General features: G+C 41.7%; 1 protein-coding gene and 1 long non-coding RNA gene across 12 annotated transcripts in view; one reads left to right on the plus strand and one right to left on the minus strand.

Moving 5' to 3' along the window:
- Nucleotides 1-12,756, plus strand: part of auts2a (activator of transcription and developmental regulator AUTS2 a) — a 346,590-nt gene that overhangs the window by 228,818 nt on the left and 105,016 nt on the right. The window lies entirely within an intron of this gene.
- Nucleotides 6,997-10,056, minus strand: LOC146699631 (uncharacterized). 2 transcript variants are annotated; one of them, XR_014922437.1, is made up of 4 exons: nucleotides 8,797-10,056; nucleotides 8,277-8,429; nucleotides 7,828-7,915; nucleotides 6,997-7,253 (listed from the first exon to the last, which is right to left on the minus strand). It is a non-coding gene; the product is annotated as an uncharacterized LOC146699631 (long non-coding RNA). The 2 variants fall into 2 exon arrangements; XR_014922438.1 differs by having other exon boundaries at nucleotides 7,828-7,925.

The raw sequence follows: 12,756 nt of genomic DNA on the forward strand, positions 1-12,756 counted from the left end.
CTGTGCGAGTGTGTTTCTGCGTGTGCTGGAAACTGTCAGAGCATTTGCTCATTACAAAGTGACCCGTAGGACGGGGCCTTCTGCAGCGTGACATGTTAATGGCATGCTGGGAGACAGGTAGGAGGACGCCTATCAGCAGTCACTCGCCGCACAACACTGGTATTATTAGCCCTGTATTCGTACTGTTAGCATCTCTTTCCCAGCAGCCAGTGTGCATGAAACTGTCCCTTCATGGGGGACAGTTTTTGGGGGGCTGAAACTATGCGTGGGGGGAAGTGAGCCGTTCTTCCTGAATAATGATCTTGTTTACCGTCTGTCATGGCTCGGCTCCTCCTTTGCTCCAAGGTGCAGAATCGAGGTGTCCAAACAGGATCAGGCGGTCACACGGGCCTGGACTCGTGCAGAACAGCTCATTTCCACTTCGCTGAGCTCTGTAGCATCAGGTATCGCTCATCCTCCAAAGGTCCATAAGCAGTGAAGTCTTTTAGGAGCCTCTGACAGGTCCACACACTTTAAATATATTAATAATAATGTGGATTTTTTATCAGTGTAAGTGCAGCCTGCCTCATTTATTTTCAAACGGAAACATTCCCTCAACGTTTAATCTAGCAGTGGTAGATTTCTCCACCTCGTCTTGGATCTTTGTAATATAGTCGAGAGGCTCCGGCTCTGTCTGGACTCACGAATGCTTAAGTGATTTTTTTCCTTCTTCCTAAGTGGCACCTTGAAACTGCCCGTCAAACATTTTCGCACCGATGTGCGCTAATGCTCAAGTGCTCCTGTTCCCCAATCATGCACTTAGGCCCTCAGCGAAGACAATGAGTCTATACTGTAATCTGCACAACTTTATCACCACGCAGCTTTTATTCCTCTTGCCTCCGGCCTTTTTTATAGACCACACCTTCCTAAGTGTTATTTACTCGCTCTATCAGTAGCCACAAGCTGTAAATGCCATTCTGAAAATGTTCTGCGTCTTATTAACGGCCGCGCAGCAGAGTGCTGTAATTCGCTGTGCTTTGCTCTTATTGGAGGCAAGGGATCCAAGCAGGAACCTGTTTGTCCTTGACATAAAATAAAGATCTGAACCAGTAATATATTTGCTGTTTCTCCTCCTTTATTGTTTTGCTGTGTTTGCCCTCGGGCAATTATAGCAGAAGAGTCATGTTTCTCAATCACTCAGCAGCACTGTACATAAAACCGTTTTATATCTTCCATCCCCCCACACAGCCTCACCCCAAACCCTTCCTCTTCCGCCGCAGTGGGAAGGATGAGTAATAAAAAGGAGAGAGCAACTTGTCAGCGTTAAAAGATTATGTGTTTTGCCCCCTCCAAAGGAAGAGAGTAGTGTTTACAGGCTTGAGTGGGTGCTCGCTAGGCCGAGGCTGAGGCTGATTGCACTAGAGTACCCTGTCAGCCAGTGATTTGTCATGTACTTTATCATCCTTGTCACTCTGCAGAGCGTTGTCATAGGTAACATTCCCGCCTGCCCCCTCCCCGCTCTGTGCTTTGTACCCAGTCAGTGTAGGAAATTTGTATTTACTTTGGGGGAGTGTAATTTGTTCCTCATGGATAATATGACCCTTAGCGGAGCCGGATCACGGGTTAGTTGAAGTGATATTTTCCGGTAATGGTAGTCGTACATCATGGCTGTCAGGCCGGGTTAGGAGGCGAGCACATTACAGCTCCATTTTAGCACTGCAGGCATCTGGGATTATTTTCCATAACCAAGTATGACATGACTGCTCTGCGGAGTGCATTAAATTTTTACTAGCTTTTTTCCCTCCCCCGGCAACTTCTGTGGCTTTTCCCCCCGCTCTGGGTCTCGGGGCTGCCACGGTGATGGATACCCTCCAAGTCCCAGCAGCACTGGCCAAGGTTAGCGGGTGTCACAGACCTACACCGCTCCCCTCCATCCAATAACCGGCAAATCCCTGCTCCCACCGAGGGGTGCGCACCGCCCACCGCTCTGTGTTGCAGCAAACCGAGGGCCTCCGCTCACCGCCGCAAAAGCACAATAGGATTATTCTGCTTTTACACTTCAGTTATCAAGTTTGTGTGAATGTGCAAATACAAGTTTAGCAGTTTTCACCAAAAGGAGCAGCAACAAAAGACAGACGGAGGTTTGGACAGCATCCTTGAGCGGATCGTGTGTGCGCGCGGCGGCTGCTCTCCAGAGCTTCTGATGGCTTTTCTGTTCTTTGCTCCGCTAATTTTGATTCCGCTCTCCTTGGCAGCAAGGTCAGCAGCGTAAATGCCACCTCTTGCCATTGACAAATGGTCACCCCCCTGTCTGATAATCACTGAGGTCTCAGAGGTGGACGAGCAGGCGGAGCTCATTAGGGCGCCACAGATGAGAAATTAATGTGGAGATTCCAGGCCTGGCAGAAAGCCGCAATGATGGGCCTCGGGTGGGGGGGGTGGAGGAGGTGGCGGTGTGTGCTGGGGGCTGGATGGATGGACCCTGTCTAATGGATGACCAGGTCAGCAGGCAGCATCACTCCCTAGACACACATACGCACACGCCGTCCCACCCGCTACCTCCCCTCCTCTTAGCGCCTGTCACCTCACCCACCCCGCCCACAGCTAGTTCTGATGGACTTTACACTCCATGATTTAGCGTCGCTATGCACGTGCTAAACGTGCTAAACATTTCTTTTGTCGACATGTTTTTCCTGCTGTGTAATGTCCCTCTTACCTTATTTTCTGTAACACATTTTTGTAAATGAGACAAATCTAGAACGTAGAGAAACGAGCCGGCGCTAATGTTATTAATGGAGCACAGCCAGTGAGACTTACAGAGCTGTGATAGTGAACTGAGAGTCAGCAGTATGGCTAGCCTCTGGGGTTCGCCCCCCCTTCATTCTCCTTTACAGTCACTGTGACCCATTTACAGTAGCTCCACATCCTCCTCATTGTCCCAGCAGGTAAATCCTCATTCTGTCACAGCGTCATCTCCTGCTAGCATTCACAGCCTCTGAGGTGGACAGGATCAGCACGTCATTAATGTTGGGATCTGTGAAAGCCAATTTTTACATCATTGTAAGTGTGTAGCTTTGCAACCTTTAGAGTCAGAGCACAGAGTACGAGCTGGAAATGTTTTTCGTTTGTCAGAAGCTTTTAAAGTCCACAATTCAAAGTAGTTCCCCTGAAAGCTTCCAGCTTATTCAGGAGAAAAATGATCTAAACCTACGTGGCTGCATCGCCGTTGCCTTTTCGATTGCCTCCCGATGCTTTGTGATTGCTAATAGTGTGTCGGTTTTGGTGTCGAAACACAGAACTGTAGATGGTTTGACTCTTACCTTGAGATGCGATATTATACAAGCCCTAATGTGTGTTACACTTGCCTCTAGAGTGCTCAACCTCCCCATTCATTTATGGCCAACAATAAAATGTAATAATGCACACGTTTGAATAGGACAAGGTTGCCAAGTCCTTGAAATTGAATGGGGGAAAAACAGTCACAGAATCATGTTTCTAAGGCAATGATTCAATTCCCAGTGCAAGCTGAGAACACAGGGGATGGAAAATAATTCTATCAGCAACAAAAACCATAAATATGCTGTTTGACTGAGATGTTTACTCCTGTGGAAAGAAAAGGCCATTTCCATCTTTCCTGACCTGGAAAAGAAAAATCTCTCAGGCAAATTGTGTCCATATATCAAAGACTTTATGAGATTGTCCTCATACAAAGAGGCTTTAGAGTGGAAACACAACCCCAGTTAAAGAAATATCAAGTCCAGTCTATATTTAAGGATAAGCATAATGAGGCGCTTATTTCCCACTGTTTCGCTTTTGCACACATGATATAACAGAGAGATTCTTTATCAGCAGAGTAGAGAAGGCGTATTATTCTTGGTAAATGATTGAACTGCTTTTATAACCATCTGTTAAACCCCTCATTAGCTCTCCCCATATTTCTAATAGTTGCACTAATGTTGTTTAAGCAGCGTTATTAAAACTGGCCTGAGCTCCGAGTTAAAAATAGCCAAACACGTCGAGTCAAACTCAATTACATACATTTTTAACATCATTGACCTTCCCAATTACGAACCTGCTCCATATGGTGCCATTTATCAGCTGCCGCGATGCTAACAAAACAGAGGGCAGCTAGGCAGAAGCGTGTGCGGTGCTGCGCATGCAGAACCTTCTGGGTCGTGTTGGGCTGGACGATCAAGAGCAAGCAGTGCCCCGACTCCTCAGGTGTCTGTGCTCATCTCTATTTATGAGGCAGTGTTGCCAGTTACCGTGTTTAATAAAACATGGAGCAAGACCTTGGGTTCAAACCAGCGTCTCTGGAAACAGGCTGCTTATGAAAAAAAACATCGGTTGTTATGCAGGAAATCAGTTTTTCTCACATTCGCTCTTCATCCCTCACTGTCTCCCTGTGAGAGCGGCTTCTCCAGCACACCAAGGTTAAACTTTCTCAGCGCACTGGGTGAATGTCAGTCAAAGTCTGGCTCACCTGCACGTAAGCCCCCCCAACAACTGGGCCGGTGACTCCCCCCCTCTGCCCCGTTATTGCCCTTTTGTCAAGCCGGTGATTTCTGCAGAATTGACTGGCTCTCTGCGCTGTGCACATCAGGATCAGCTCACAGGAAGTGGAATCTTCCCGGCTATGTAAGGCAGGCGGGTTGTCATATGTCAAGTCCTGTGATATTTGTACCAAATGAACAAGGCTGCAGATTAAAACCACCGTTTTACTGTTATCTGCTTAATACATCAGTAACAGTTGTTAGCTCGGTGTCCAGCAGTGCTTTTAACTGTGCAGGAGATGTTTTCTAGAATCACCTTCAGTGCTGCTGTCACGGCGGGGTGCGATGATGAGGTGGACCCAGAAGCAGACACGGTGGAGACAAAACTAAGGCTACATTCACTCTGCAGGTCTTAATGCTCAATTCCAATTTTTTTGTCTGCTCGTTCACACTACAAATAAAATGCGACAGCAAACGCGCTCTAGTGTGAACGCTCAAAGCGGCCGCATGCGCAAAACAAGGCGTCACACACAACGCGCTCTGTTTAGACCCAGAGCAGCAGTATGTTTGACTGATGGCCTTAATATAAAGACTTCGGACTTTACGTTTCCCAATTTTTGCTTTAAGTTATTTTGTTATTTACATAATAATGTAAATAACCTAATAATGATCCTTATTGCTGTTTCAGAGGAGCGGTGCTTCAAAGGATAGCTGCAGATTTCTGTCAGAATCTGCAGATTATACAGTACAAAGAAAATGTTCACGTTTCTCCAACGTTGCCTTCCCAACATCTACACTGGATGGCCAGGAAGCGTTCACGATGTCTTCTCGGGCGCTGATAATCAGCGTCTGTCTTGTGTCAGTGACGTAAAAGACGGATTTAATGCGACATGACCATCAAGCAGCAGTCGCTTTCTAAAACATCGGATATGTATCGGTTTCAGCACCACATACGAAAGTGACCCAGATCGGATTTGAAAATATCGGATTTGTGCCGTTCACACTGTCAGACCATGATCGGATAGATGGGTCGCATAGGGTCAAAAAAATCTGATTTGATGCGCTTTCACCTGCAGTGTGAACGCAGCCTAAGTTTCAAAAATAAGACTAATAACACAAATAAATAAAACAAGGCTCAACTATGAACTAAACTATGACTTTTTAAACTACGACCCTAACAAGGGAAACAAGGCGGTACGTAGGCAGACGCCGTGACGCTGGGGACTTAAATACACACGTGAGGTACACTGAAAAAAATATGTTGTTGGATTTACTTAATTCAATGGTGGACATTTGTTGCACACAGATGTTTTGCTTTGGCAGCAACATAAACAATTGAGTTAAATTAACACAATTTATTCATGTTCAATAAACCTGTGCAATTTGTGTTGATAAAATGTGACTTAAACATGTTTTGATGAAGTAATTTGAGCTCTTGAAATATTTTAATCCTTCACAATTTTCTCACTTTATCCCAACACGATTCAATAACTTTTACCCAATACTACTTGGTCACTTAAATACTACATGTTATCTTCAAATTACATTTTGCTATTATATTCTAGCATCAAATACACAATTTTCAAATGGAGGCCTTATAACAGATTGTATTGTTCTCTTCCAAGATGGTTGCTGGCATCCACCAGTAACCTTTCAAAACAAAATGTCTAATTTCACTGCATTGACAGTAGGTAAAGAATTAAACTGACATTACTCCTCTACTGAATCTACATAAATCAACAGTTAAATAATGTCAGTTCTTCCGTGTTCTCTGGAATCAATCACAGCAAAGAAATTAGACTCTTTCTTTTGAAAAATGTTGGGAAAGAACAAATCAAAACATTCTATTTAAGGCCTCTGACGTCAAGATTCAGTTAAACAACAATTATAACTAAACAATTTGAGGTAATGTTAGTTTCCATTAACATTAAATTAGGTTACTGAATTGGCAAACACCTTCCTATTAACATTACCCATTTTACCCCAATAACTAAAGAAATTAGCACCTGCAGGTCAAAACCTTTATTCAAGAGATGCAAAAATAACATTGATACAGTGACTGTCAAAAATTACAGCACTGATCATACTGTGACATCTTGGTTCAAAACAGCACACTTAGAAATATTCAACGTTCTTTACTTCAACTGAATGAAACTGAAAATACCATTTCACACGACCCATATGGGATATTTAGACTGTATAACTGTTCATGCTACATCTCTTCACTAGTAAAAGAAAGAAAAAATACAAAGAGAAATTTAAAAATGCTACCAAACAGACAGAGAACTTGTACAGAGCAAAAGGAAAAACAAACAAGAACAAAAAAACGGCTCGTCCTCATGGCAGTTGCAGTGTATATAAAAATGAACCCTGCGATCCGTTTCTGGAATTGAGCTTCAAAATGCAGCAGAACAAGTGTGAGATTTAAATGTCCTCTCACCTAGAGCTGATCACCTCACATGCATAACAGCGAGCTTTCCTTGCAGGAGCAGTTTTGTCTTAGTTGTGAGCTTTTCTTGAGAGCTGAGTTGCATCCAACTCCATTACCACCCTTTGAATCACCTCAAAAGTGTAGCAGAGTTGTGATGGGTAACTCATGTTGAAGGAATAAAAAAGGTCCAAACAGCATGGCTACTGCAAAGGTCACGTTATCCAGATCTTGAAGAACTACTATACCCTCGATGATGATGCCAACATCAGAAAAGTCATTGCCTGGTGCATCCTCTGGAGACAGATGTTCATTGTGGTTTTCTCAATCTGTGCAGTGGCCTCAGTCAAGTCCTGGTTAAACACAAAAAATTTCTTTAAGATTACTTTTTAAACTCATCTCTTTTGAATCTACCAGTTCTAATGTTAGAGTAATTTAAACCAATGCAAGCAACATAGTAAATAGCTATAGCCAAAGAGTTGCCTGCCATCATGGTCTAACAGAGTTTCTAAGAGAGGGTGAAAAACATAATTTCAAATGCTTTACATTAGTTTTTGTTAGAAAGACACCGGCCCATCAGAAATCCAGGTTATGTCACTCAGAAGATGTTAGAATTTAGACTTTCAGCCCCACAATTTGGTTAGCTGTTGGTCTTTTTTTTTTTCAAACAAAAGCTAATGTAAATACTGGTGGGATTTTCCTTTGTTCACTAGAATGACAAATTTAAAGTTTTTTCACACTGATGTGACCCCTAATATAGGGGGGTGGGGCCTCAAGGGGGGGCGGCCGAGTTCACTACCAGGCCTCATGTGAACTTCAAATTATTAAAGAGGACTACTGGTCCTAACTGGTCCAATGAGGATCAAGTGGATAACTAAATGCATTTTAAAATGTTGCAAAGCCACAATCTACTCATAAAACACTCACCATGAACTCCTGCACCAAGATGTTGCAATTGTCTTTCACACGGATGCGGAGCACTTTGATGAGACTCCCTTCGAGCATTAACGTCATCCTAAAGTATTCTAACAAAGAAAACAGAGATTTGTGAACTTTTCAGTAGCACAGAAGAAAATGATCCCAGACAAAAACTTAAACCAGTCAACATGCAACACCAGCATCTACAAAGAAATATCAAAAGTTTCTGTTTGACATCAACTTTATGGATATATAGTTTCCAGAACATTTATTTTTTTAAAAAGATAAATTTTTCTCAGTGGGCCAGTAAATGCATAACGAAAATTATGGCATCCTTTCGGTGGAATCAGTACTCACGGGTAATAGTTGACTGTTTCAATGGATGCAGCATAAAAATCTTTTACTGACCTAATGCAATACATATACACTTTGTAGTTAAAGAATTTTAAAGTTCTTACTGTCATCATGGCAGCTACATCCTTTAGCTTTGTGCCCTGTTCCCCCGATCACTTTGCAAACACTTTCAGCAGACTGTCAGAGAGAAACTCAGCTCCGTCAGAAACCTTGACTGTAAAGGCAAGGTTGGGATGCACTGGAATGCTGCATTTCATCTAAAATGACATAAAATTATTTTGAAATAACAGCAGGCACTGTGCTTGGTTAATCAGTAATGTTTTGTTGAATAAAAACTGTGTTTCCAGATCTTATGGGATTAAAAAAATCCAAAGATGTTTGTTTCTGATTTGCAACCCAAGAACCCACAAGTTACAACCTCATTTTAGTTCAAGTGTGCATTAATGTGAGTCCAGTAATCACCTTTCTGACAATACATACAGGTTAAACCTATGGCAGATTTTGGATTTATCAGTTGTATTAATAGGGTGGTCTATTTGAGTATGCATGCACCTAATAATTATAAAAAACCTATTATAATTAAGTTACAGAAACCTTAAGCGAAAATAGAATATACTTTCTTACCATAACACCTTGAACCCACAATCCATCAGCTGACTCCTGGTGAAATGCAGAATAGAGGTCATCTCTCAATGTGCAGCAAAAAAAAACAAAAACAAAAGGACAGCAGGTGAGGGCAGGAGGGGTAGGGATGTAAGCTAGCATAATGCCGCTGATGATATTAGCTAAAGCTGTTCAATGTCCAAAATCTCACTAACACCACGGTGCAGTAAATACACAATGTAACTGAAGAGTCAGTTGGCAAATCTATTCACACAGAAAACCAAATTATGTTATGAGTGCCTCGTAATTAGGTTTAATGTGATATTACGGCTCTTGTGCCAAAGACAAATTCAAATGAAAAAGCGCCAATTCTTTGACAACAGATAAAACAGCAAATAAGCTAACGGCTCTTTTTTAGCATGTTACATGGCGGCACTCTAGACGTTTAACTACATTTGGCTGAAATATGGTAAATATTAATTCAAAAAATCAAGACATACCAAAAAACATAGAGTTGGCTGCTCGACTTGACTGAGATGGATGCATTTTTTAAACCACGATCCAAAGCCCGCGAGATGAAATCACGCGTGGTTTCACGAGATTTAACGTTGCTATCTTATTGACTTACTTCACCTGAACATGATATGAACAATTTAATACACCCTTTCTGCATATCATGTAGTTTTTACACTATATAGTTACATTTATCTTTAAAACATGAGGCAATTGCGTTAAATACATGCAAGATGCTTACATAAATCCAAGAGATGGCCAGTCCCTTTTTTTCAGTGTAATCATGGGGACACAGCTGACTGGAGTGAAACATAATGACAACACAGGCGAGAGTAACGCTAAATCATTTTTAATTAATGATTTAATCACTGAGCACAGCCTTGATTTTATGTTTTTAACTGAAACTTGGTTGGACCAAAGTAACAGTGGAGCTGTTCTCATCGAGACGACCCCTCCTAACTACAGTTTTATCAGTGAGGTCAGGGTGAGCAGGAGAGGAGGAGGGGTTGCTGTCTTATTTAATGAATCATTTCAATGTAAGCAGCTATCTCCTGGAAGTTTTCAGTCTTTTGAATATGTGGCTTTACAGCTGAAGGCCCCATCCAAAGTTGTGTTTCTTAATGTTTACAGGCCTCCCAAATACTGCACAGACTTTTTTAATGACCTCAGTGAACTGCTGTCTGTGATCTGTGTTGATTTTGACTGTGTAATTATTGCTGGGGATTTTAACATTCATGTGGACAACCCTCAGGACAAAGGGACTAAAGACCTGAGTAACACTCTGGGCAACTTTGGGCTGACTCATCATGTAACAGAGGCCACACATAATAGAGGACACACTCTTGACCTACTGATCTCCAAGAGCCTGAGCATTTCAAACATTACTGTGTCTGATGTGGGCCTGTCTGATCATTACTGTGTTTTCTTTGAAAGTAAAATCTCAGCCCACACAAATATATCAACAACAGTGATCACAAAACGGTGTATAACTGAACACAGTACTGCAATTTTTAACCAGGTCTTCCCATTAACACCTGACCTGTCCAGAGGGTCAGTCAATGAGCTCGTCAATAGCTTCAATGCTAACATGTTAAATGTAATGGACACTATTGCTCCCATTAAGGTGAAGGTTACCTCTGGAAGGAAAAAGTCTCCATGGAGAAACTCCACACTGGTGAAAAATGAAAAAAGAGAGTGTAGGAAAGCTGAGCGCAGATGGAGAAAAACAAACCTCCAGGTTCATTATGACATTTATAAAGAGAAACTTCACAATTATAATTTACAACTGAGGAATGCAAGGAGGTCCTACTTCTCTGACATCATCACTAAAAACAGCCATAATGCTCGGGTCTTATTTTCTACAGTTGACAGGCTAACAAACCCTCCTGTGTCAGTGGCAGCTGAACTTCATTCAACCATGGCCTGCAATGACTTTGCCAAATTCTTCACAGAAAAAATCCAAAAGATTAGACAAGCAATTGGTACATCAACAGCAGATCCAGGATATGTACTGTGTCCACCAAAAAACTGTTTAAACACCATGAAACAGTTTCAACCTATTAACAGCAAAGACCTGGAGGACATCTTAGGTCAACTGAACTCCTCCTCCTGCTGTTTAGATGTCCTGCCAACAAGTTTTTTCAAAAAGGTCTCAAAGACTTTAGAGTCAGACCTGTTACAGATCGTCAACTTTTCTTTATTATCAGGTGTGTTTCCAGAATCACTAAAAACTGCTGTAATCAAACCTATACTGAAAAAGGACAATCTTGACAAGACACAAATGAACAACTACAGGCCGATCTCAAATCTCCCGTTTTTAAGTAAGATCATTGAAAAAGCAGTTTCTCAACAGCTCAGTTACTTCTTAAAACAGAATAATTGCTACGATGCCTTCCAGTCAGGTTTTAGACAGAACCACAGCACTGAAACCGCTCTGACCAAAGTGTTTAATGACATATGTCTGAATACAGACAGTGGAAAAATGTCAGTCCTAGTTTTACTGGATCTCAGTGCAGCATTTGATACAGTTGACCACAACATATTACTCAAACGACTGGAGAACTGGGCAGGTCTTTCAGGAACTGTACTAAACTGGTTCAAAACATACGTAGAAAACAGGAAATACTTTGTATCAATAGGTAACTTCACATCTGAGCAGACAAGTATCACATGTGGAGTTCCCCAAGGTTCCATCTTGGGACCCCTTCTGTTTAACATCTACATGCTCCCACTGGCACAGATTATAAACAACAACAAAATAAACTATCACAGCTATGCAGATGACACACAAATATATATCACAATGTCACCAGGAGACCGAGGCCCTGTACAGGCTCTTGGTAAATGCATTGAGGAAATCAATGACTGGTTGTGCCACAATTTTCTCCAGCTAAACAAAAACAAAACTGAGGTAATAGTCTTTGGCGCCAAAGAAAAACGATTACAGGTCACCAGAGAACTTCAATCTATACATCTAAAAACCACAAACCAGGCGAGAAATTTGGGTGTAGTGATGGATGCAGACCTAAACTTAGAAAAACACATTAAGACAATAACAAAGTCAGCTTACTATCACCTCAAGAATATATCAAGGATAAAAGATCTGATGTCTCAACAGGACCTGGAAAAACTAGTCCATGCATTCATCTTTAGTAGGCTTGATTACTGTAACAGCATCTTTACAGGTCTACCTAAAAAATCAGTCAGACAACTACAGCTCATTCAGAACTCTGCTGCTCGAGTCCTCACTAAGACCAAAAAAGTGGACCACATCAGTCCAGCTCTGAGGTCTTTACACTGGCTGCCTGTCCGTCAGAGGATAGACTTTAAAGTTCTAATGCTGGTCTATAAAGCTCTGAATGGTTTAGGACCAAAATACATCAGTGACCTCCTGACCCAGTATGAACCATCCAGATCCCTCAGGTCATCTGGATCCGGTCTTTTATCAGTTCCCAGAGTCAGAACCAGACACGGAGAAGCTGCATTCAGCTTTTATGCTCCTTATATCTGGAACAAACTCCCAGAAAGCCTCAGATCAGCTGAAACACTCAGTTTATTTAAATCCAGGTTGAAGACTCACCTGTTCTCAGCTGCATTTGAATAAAGCACCAAATCCACACTTTAAGCTTAAATTTCAAAACTTACATTTAACTACTGATTTTATCTACTGTTCTGATTTTATCTGTTTTGATTTTATATACTGTTGTTTGTTTGTTTGTTTGTTTGTTTGTTTGTTAATTAGTTAGTTAGTTTATTTGCTTGTTTTAATCAATTTTAAATCATGCTTTTTATTTGTTCTTGTTTCTAATGTCTCTGTAAAGCACTTTGAATCACCTTGTTGTTGAATTGTGCTATACAAATAAACTTGCCTTGCCTTGCCTTGCCTAAATACAACGAGCAAAGAATACCAGACTCTTTCAAAATAAAACAGGAAGCATAATAAGACGCAGACATGAAACATGACAGGTG

Source organism: Copadichromis virginalis, linkage group LG10 (assembly GCF_057382275.1).
Source record: "Copadichromis virginalis isolate Kocher_CV1m ecotype Utaka linkage group LG10, C_Virginalis_male_GT1.1, whole genome shotgun sequence".
Lineage (NCBI taxonomy): Eukaryota > Metazoa > Chordata > Actinopteri > Cichliformes > Cichlidae > Copadichromis > Copadichromis virginalis.